Source organism: Ovis aries, chromosome 3, assembly GCF_016772045.2.
Source record: "Ovis aries strain OAR_USU_Benz2616 breed Rambouillet chromosome 3, ARS-UI_Ramb_v3.0, whole genome shotgun sequence".
Classification (NCBI taxonomy): domain Eukaryota; kingdom Metazoa; phylum Chordata; class Mammalia; order Artiodactyla; family Bovidae; genus Ovis; species Ovis aries.
The window spans coordinates 17,357,092-17,365,638 of NC_056056.1; positions in this window are offsets into that span (position 1 = coordinate 17,357,092).

The following is an 8,547-nucleotide window of genomic DNA, read 5'->3' on the forward strand; positions in this document are numbered from 1 at the left end:
GATGACAGTATTTAAATACTAAACAATATTTCTTCAATTCTTTTGTGCCATTCACAAGGTAGTGACTACCTTCACAACACATGTTTAACTGTACTAAGTATTATTAATACTTTCTCCATCACTATCTCAAGCCTAGTAAGTCACCAAAACAATAAATCAAGCTTTTATTTGTAGTGTTTGCCAATTTCTGTGGTATAAATACTCCAGCCATGGGAAATATCAAGCTACTGACATGATGTCATTGAATGTGAATCTGGGAAAAGATATGGAGTAGAACATTTGATTTTTAATAGTGGCCACACTTAACAGCCAACTTACAAAATTCCTGAAAATTCAGCATAGACTCTTGAAGGCTAGCGTGAGTCAGCCCAAATACCAACTTTATAGTCTTATCTTTATGCTTTTTTTTTACCTCTCACCTCTTTCACAGGAATAAAGTCATATTCTAAATATGTGTGTTCCATATTTGTGAAGTTACATAAATTTGCGAAGTCCTAGTTAGGAGGAGCTTAATAAATTGTTGAATAAATTGAATTGAATGGATGCACACTTAATGAAGCTAGTTGAAAAGATGAAATGCAAACACATGGAAAGTTTAATGACATTTGGCTGGCGTTTGCTTTGTGCCAAGAGAGCTTTCCTAGGAAAATAAAACTTCAGAGGGGAGCAGGACCTTTCCATATAGTGGAGTCTGGTCAGGGCAGGTCAGGGACTTGACTTGAGCTTAGAAGATGGTTAGGACTTGGTTAGATGGAGATGAAAAAAAGGAAATTTCAGCTGGAAATTCCACGGGGTCCATGGAGTCGTGAAGAGTCAGACACAACTGAGCAACTGACACTTTCACTTATATTTCGTGTGTTTCAAAGGGGGGTAATAATCGGATACTTCCATGGTTACCAAGAGGATGACACAGCCACCTTAGACTGCTTGACATAGGTATGGCAGGCGTTCAGTCTGTGCTAATTTCCTTCATCCAAGTCAAGACACTTCTGAATGGTGCTATCTAATGAAGTAAAAAGCCAGAATAAGATCTTTTTCAGTCTCACTAGTTCTATCAAACAGTGTCCTCCACATTCTTTCAACCTAGAGAGGTCCAAGCCCAGGGAACGCTAATAAGCCTCCTGAACACAAGCCCTGCTGGGCGGGCCTTTGGTGCTGTCCCATGCATCTGCCAGGTTGGATCCTGCTCCCAAGTTTGCCAAAAATCCGATCCCTCAGTTCAGACTGCCTGCTCAAGACATGTGGGCCAGCCTGAAAGCAGAAAGACAACATTTCGGACAGCCATTCCCCAAACCATAACCCCAACAGATGTCCGTGTGGGGACCCGGACCTCTTATGGGAAAGGAAAAGCAGCTTGTTTAAAGGCATCACAGTTCCTCTGCCGGAAAATGAGGCAGGAACTGGAGATGTGTCTCTGAGACAGAAAGCAGAGTCAGAAGGCAGCAAAGAGTCAGCATGCATTTGAAAGAGGCAAAGGAGTGAAATCTGCTCCTGGCCATCGCAGGAGGCTGATGCAATCCAGGCTCACTCTGGGGACGGCCCTGGTGCCAGCCACGGAGGCCACGTGGCTTCTAATGTGGCCAGGCCCCGCTGCAGCCCAGAAGACCAAGGGAGCCGCCAAATTCCACCCAAGGACAGAACCAGCTTTAGCAGCTGGTGGGTGAATTAGCTTCAGGCCCACCAGGTGGAGGGACATTTGAATCTTTCCCTTATCGATAGAAAAAGAAGAGAGCATCTTAGGGAACAGAGCTACCATCAACTCTACTTTTTTTCCTTTTAGTTTCTTATTGCAGACTCCTTTGGGGTACAAGGAGAAAGGGACAGTAGAACAGACAAGCCTTGGAGCCTGAAGAATATGGATTCGTGACACATCAGTGTGGAGAGCTGGTCAGGAGTCTGCATGTTTTTCAAGCAGAATTCCACTTTTGTCAAAGGAGAGCTTACAAGGTGATGTCAGCTCTTGAGAGCAGAGCACAGCTTTGCATCACCAGCTCTTTTAAAAATGCTGGACCCCTAATATTTGCACAGAAAATGTTATTGACCTGCTTCTGCTTTTAAGATTTTACCTCGATGTAGAGCAGACTGTCTTCATAATCTCCTGTCCCCGGAAGGTACCCTAGCAGAGACTGCAGCCTTATCCTGAAAGCATGGCAGAAGAGGTTCCTGAATTGAGCAGAAACCTGCACCAAGTACGGTGAAATTCAGGGAAAGCCAAAGCCCGGCCTTTTGAGCACTGTCCTGCCACCTGGTGGCTGGATCACTAAATTGCAAGGGCAGTTTTCTGTGCTCAGCTAGCCTGTTCCGTGAATTTGCAAAACCATCCTGAGGTGAAGCCATTTAGACAAATGTCAGAGAGATGCGAGCATTTCAGAAAGATGAGTAGGGGGGAAAAAAATAAGCATATGTTGTGAGAAAAATAGCTTCCCTGATGAGAAAGAGGCCAAATCAGTTGTGAGTGGGCAGGCAGGGAACGGAGGAAGCAAGTGTAGCACCCGGGATGTGGGCAAGAGACCACACGGGCTGGCGAGTGGCTTATTCCAGGAAGAGCTACCTCGCCGCCAGGCTGAGGTCAGCAGTTCCTACGCAGCCCTGAGAGAGGGGGTCTGGTGCTGTTCTGGCCTCCTCTTTCTCTGGGATTTTAAGCCCATATTTTAAAGCCTTTCCAAGATGGCAGAAAAGCCCTTTGCTTTCTCAATCATCAGCAAGCCCCATCTCCATTTCCGTTTTCTTCCTCCTGCTTGTGTTTACTTTATTCCTGCTTCTTTCTTTATTCAACAGGCGTTAACCACCTTCTCCTTGTTGGCGATTTTTCAGTGGGTGTGTGGTATACACAGATAGCGTGGGGAACACAGAAAATGGAGAAGCGGAGAAAAATAAGCGGACAGAGCCCAGAGAGACACATATAACAACAGGACCAGCTCTGGGGCTTGGGAGGGAACAGAGGCAGGACCCCACCCTGGAGGAGGCGGGCTCTGAGAGGATCGTGGGCACAGAAACTGTCCAGGTGATACCCAAGGATGCAGAAGAGTCCCCAGGATGGGTGTCAGTGGGGACACATCAAACAGAAGGAAAGGTGGATCAAAGGGGATTAAAAAGGAGGGACATGCCCATGGAGGGGCTTCCCAGATGGCACTAGTGGTAAAGAACCTGCCTGCCAATGCAGGAGGCTTAAGAGACACATGTTCAGTCCCTTGGTCGGGAAGGTCCCTGGAGGAGAGCGTGGCAACCCGCTCTAGTACTCTTGCCTGGAGGCTCCCATGGACAGAGGAGCCTGGTGGGCTACAGTCCATAGGGTCACAAAGAGTCAGACATGACTGAGCGGCTGAGCATGCATACCTATGGAGGTGGAAGAGGGACTCCCCCCTGGGGAGAGCGAGCCAGAGACACAGTTAGTGGGCTTGCAAAGATCAAACCATGAGGCTAGGATGGTGGCTTTCATTTACCGTAGTAATCTGGAATCCTGCTTGAGAATCTGGGCAGGGAGGAGAGGACACCTGACAGATACAGACGAACATTCTGGAAAGATTACCTGCCTTGTAGTCAGGAAGGAACAGTTCTGGTGGCCCAGGGCTGCTTGGGCCAAGGAGGCCTTCAGAAGCAGTTAAGCCACTGAGGGCCAGTGTGGATGAAGCCAGGTTTCAAGAGCTGTTTGGGAAGCAGGACTAACTGACCCTGGCCTCTCACTGTCCACCCAGGGGCTCAGTTCGGCTCCTGGGTTTGGTTTACCAGATGGCCATTTTGGCATTCTTAGACTGGAAATACAGAATGGGAACCACTTTGGGGAGACGGTTACATATGGCTTGCACTTTGGGGTGTGCAGTCTACATCCTTAGGCACGTGAGTGCCAAGACCAGGGCCAAGAGCTGGAGACTGACAATCTTCTCTCATCTTTTTCCTCCTCCTCCTTCTTCTCCTTCTCATTTATACCCTGTCTTCACGCTTTCCTTACTTTGTTCTTTAAAGAGACACTTATTTAGACTCAGAGTCCTGAAAATAACGTTTATGGGGAAGGGGGGACATTGAATTGGTGCTTTAAGATGTCCACCAGATGCCTGCTCTAAAAATGCCTAAATGGTTTGGAGAATGTGCTGAACCATTTGGCCATTTCCAGAAACTTATTTTACCTATATAGAAGCCTGGATGTCAGCCGAAACAGGTGGGAAAGTGGTAAGAAAAGAGTTTTTCATGAAGTCAAGAGAGGTTCTGGCCTTGACCCCTGGAAGAATGTATTGATAACTTTTTAAAATGTGTGTACAGGCCTTAAATTTTGATCCTAGCTGGATTTAGGGACTAAATCCATTCTTCAAACCAATCAAGGATTGATGGCCAGAGAAATCTTTTACTTAGAGACTTTGACTGCTCCAACTGGTTAAAGAGGAGAGACTTCTCAATCCATTGATAGAATGAGCCGGCTCTTCCAAACTTATATCCTATTAAAAGTCCTAACTATGGACATCTCAAAATAAAGACTCAGGATAGATCCCAACACTACTGACAACTAATCGATGAATCCCAGCTGAAAGTGCCACATCACCAGCATGGCCCCGTCCACACTGACCCCTTGTCACCCTCCTCATCTCCAAAACGCCTTCTCAAAATAAGAGTGTAGTGGCAGAAAGTGAAGAGGAACTAAAAGGCCTCTTGATGAAAGTGAAAGAGGAGAGTGAAAAAGTTGGCTTAAAGCTCAACATTCAGAAAACAAAGATCATGGCATCTGGTCCCATCACTTCATGGGAAATAGATGGGGAAACAGTGGAAACAGCATCAGACTTTATTTCTTGGGGCCCCAAAATCACTGCAGATGGTGATTGCAGCTATGGAATTAAAAGACGCTTGCTCCTTGGAAGGAAAGTTATGACCAACCTAGACAGCATATTGAAAAGCAGAGACATTACTTTGCCAACAAAGGTCCATCTAGTCAAGGCTATGGTTTTTCCAGTGGTCATGTATGGATGTGAGAGTTAGACTGTGAAGAAAGCTGAGCACCGAAGAAATGATGCTTTTGAACTGTGGTGTTGGAGAAGATTCTTGAGAATCCCTTGGACTGCAAGGAGATCCAACCAGTCCATTCTAAATGAGATCAGTCCTGGGTGTTCTTTGGAAGGAGTGATGCTAATGCTGAAACTCCAATATTTTGGCCACCTCATGGGAAGAGTTGACTGATTGGAAAAGACTCTGATGCTGGGAGGGATTGGGGGCAGGGGGAGAAGGAGACAACAGAGGATGAGGTGGCTGGATGACATCACTGTCTCGATGGACGTGAGTTTGGGTGAACTCCAGGACTTGGTGATGGACAGGGAGGTCTGACATGCTGCAATTTATGGGGTCGCAAAGAGTCGGACACGACGGAGTGACTGAACTGAACTGAAGCCTTCCTAACTCAAGCAAATAATAGAATGGATAGAACATGTCCTTTCAATGTCATATAAACCACCAAATTCAGATAGAAAGGAAAGCCCTGCAAGTCTTTGAAAATGGCAGAAACGTGGTGTCCACGGCGGGAGTAAAGATGCTTGGATCCTGCTGGACGTTCTGAACTTTCATGGCATCAGAGAAAAAATATTCCAAACTCTGGGGTCAAAGGCATGATGTTCAAATCCCATTTCTACCTCTCCTGTGTTACTTATTCTTTCTGTTTTCTGATTTTCTCAATGGTCAAATGGGAATAAAAGTACCTACCTGTACTAGTCAGGATTCTCCAGAGAAACAGAACCAGCAGGATATATTTGTATTATATATAATGAAGTGTTAGTCACTCAGTCCTGTTCAACTCTTTGCAACCCTGTGAACTGTAGCCTTCCAGGCTCCTCTGTCCATGGAATTCTCCAGGCAAGAATACTGGAGTAGGTGCCATTTCTTTTGCCCGGGGATAAGCACTGAACCCAGGTCTCCTGCACTGCAGGCAGATGCTTTACCATCTGAGCCACCAGGGAAGCCCAGGTATATATAAGAGGAGCTTTATTGTAGGGATTCTCCCATGGTGTAATGGAGGCTGAGAAGTCCCTAGGTATACCTTCTGCAAGTTAGAGAACCAAGAGAGCCAGTGGTGTAATTCAAGCCCTAAGACTGAGAACTGGGGAGTCTGGGATATAGTCCAGGTCAAGGATGGATGTCTCAGCTCAGACAGAGAGATAGAGATTCACCCTTCTTCTGCCTTTTTGTTCTAGTCAAGCCCTCAAGTTATGGATGATGTTTAATACTCAGTTCAGTTTAGTTCAATTCAGTTCAGTTTAGTTCAGTTCAGTTCAGTCGCTCAGTCGTGTCCGACTCTTTGCAACCCCATGAATTGCAGCACACCAGACCTCCCTGTCCATCACCAGCTCCCAGAGTTCACCCAAACTCATGTCCATCGAGTCGGTGATGCCATCCAGCCGTCTCATCCTCTGTCATCCCCTTCTCCTCCGGCCCCCAATCTTGCCCAGCGTCAGAGTCTTTTCCAGTCAGTCAACTCTTCGCATGAGGTTGCCAAAGTACTGGAGTTTCAGCTTTAGCATCACTCCTTCCAAAGAACACCCAGGACTGATCTCATTTAGAATGGACTGGTTGGATCTCCTTGCAGTCCAAGGGACTCTCAAGAATCTTCTCCAACACCACAGTTCAAAAGCATCAATTCTTCGATTCTCAGCTTTCTTCACAGTCCAACTCTCACATCCATACATGACCACTGGAAAAACCAGAGCCTTGACTAGACAGACCTTTGTTGGCAAAGTAATGTCTCTGCTTTTCAATATGCTGTCTAGTTTGGTCATAACTTTCCTTCCAAGGAGCAAGCGTCTTTTAAGTCCATAGCTGCGATCACCATCTGCAGTGATTTCGGAGCCCCCCAAAAATAAAGTCTGATGCTGTTTCCACTGTTTCCCCATCTATTTCCCATGAAGTGATGGGACCAGATGCCATGATCTTCGTTTTCTGAATGTTGAGCTTTAAGCCAACTTTTTCACTCTCCTCTTTCACTTTCATCAAGAGGCTTCTTAGTTCCTCTTCACTTTCTGCCCTATGGGTGGTGTCATCTGCATATCTGAGGTTATTGATATTTCTCCTGGCAATCTTGATTCCAGCTTGTGCTTCTTCCAGCCCAGCGTTTCTCCTGAGGTACTCTGCATATAAGTTAAATAAGCAGGGTGACAACGTACAGCTTTGACATACTCTTTTTCCTATTTGGAACCAGTCTGTTGTTCCATGTCCATTTCTAACTGTTGCTTCCTGACCTGCATACACGTTTCTCAAGAGGCAGGTCAGGTGGTCTGGTATTCCCATCTCTTGAAGAATTTTCCACAGTTTATTGTGATCCACACAGTCAAAGGCTTTGGCATAGTCAATAAGGCAGAAATAGATGTTTTTCTGGAACTCTCTTGCTTTTTCCATGATCCAGTGGATGTTTAATGTTGGTGAGGTTCAAATGCTAATTTCTATCCTGGATCCCCTTACAAACATACCCAGAAACAATGTTTCACCAGTTATCTGGGCATCTCCTAGCCCAGTCTAGTTGACACATAAAAGTAACCATCACACTACCTTACAGGATTTTCATGAGAATTAAGTGAGATGATAATAATTGAAAGAATCTTTTTTTTTTTTCTTTTAGCATCCAATTCTTTGCAACCCCATGGATTATAGCTCAGCAGGCTCCTCTGTTCATGGGGATTCTTCAGGCAAGAACATTGGAGTGGGTTGCAATTTCCTTCTCTAGGGGATCTTCCCAACCCAGGGACCAAACCTGTGTCTCTTATGTCTCTTGCATTGGCAGCAGGGTTCTTTACCCCTAGCGCCACCTGGGAAGAATCTTACCTCTCAAAAATTCCTCTACCACTGTGAGGCTTTTCTTTTATCAACACACCATCATTGTTCAAGCAATCAAGCCAGTGCAGGGCCTCCACAAACACCGTAATCTTTGCACTGCGCATTCTTTTGTTCCCACTCACCTCAAGGACCTCTAAGTGTTTCTCAGGTCTTAAACACAGTGTCCTCTTAGAAGTCTTCAATAACCTTCCAGAATGAGAAGTGCCCCTCAGTCCCGTAAACACAAGGTTTTCTCAGTAAGATATAGACTGAGATATCTCTTTCTCCTATAAGAAATGGCCAAGAAACAGCATGGCCACAGTGCTCTTAACTTGATCCTCCTTACTCTTTCTGGCTTGTCTCTTATTGTTCCTCTCAAATTTGCATCTCCTTCATGGATGGCTTGGGTCACCCTGTCTCTGACTTCCAACTCTTCCCATGTGGTTCGCTTAGCTGTCTCCTTCACTGGAGGCTTTGCCATACTCCCAACTCTGGTCCCCATGCTCCGTGTCTCCTATCATAGCCCTGATCCTGCTGGGTATGAACCATCTGCTCTTCTATCTGTCTCAGCAGGCTGGGAACTCCTGGAGGGCAGACTTAATCTTGGCCATTTTCATGACCTTATTTCCTATTGCAATGCTTAACACACAGTAGTGTGGATATTCAAGTAAATAAATATGGCAAACTGCCTGCCTGGCTGAGGCATAGTTTTACAAAGCTCCTTCATTAATCTTCTTCTGTGGCTCTTGACTGTCCTGACACCACCTC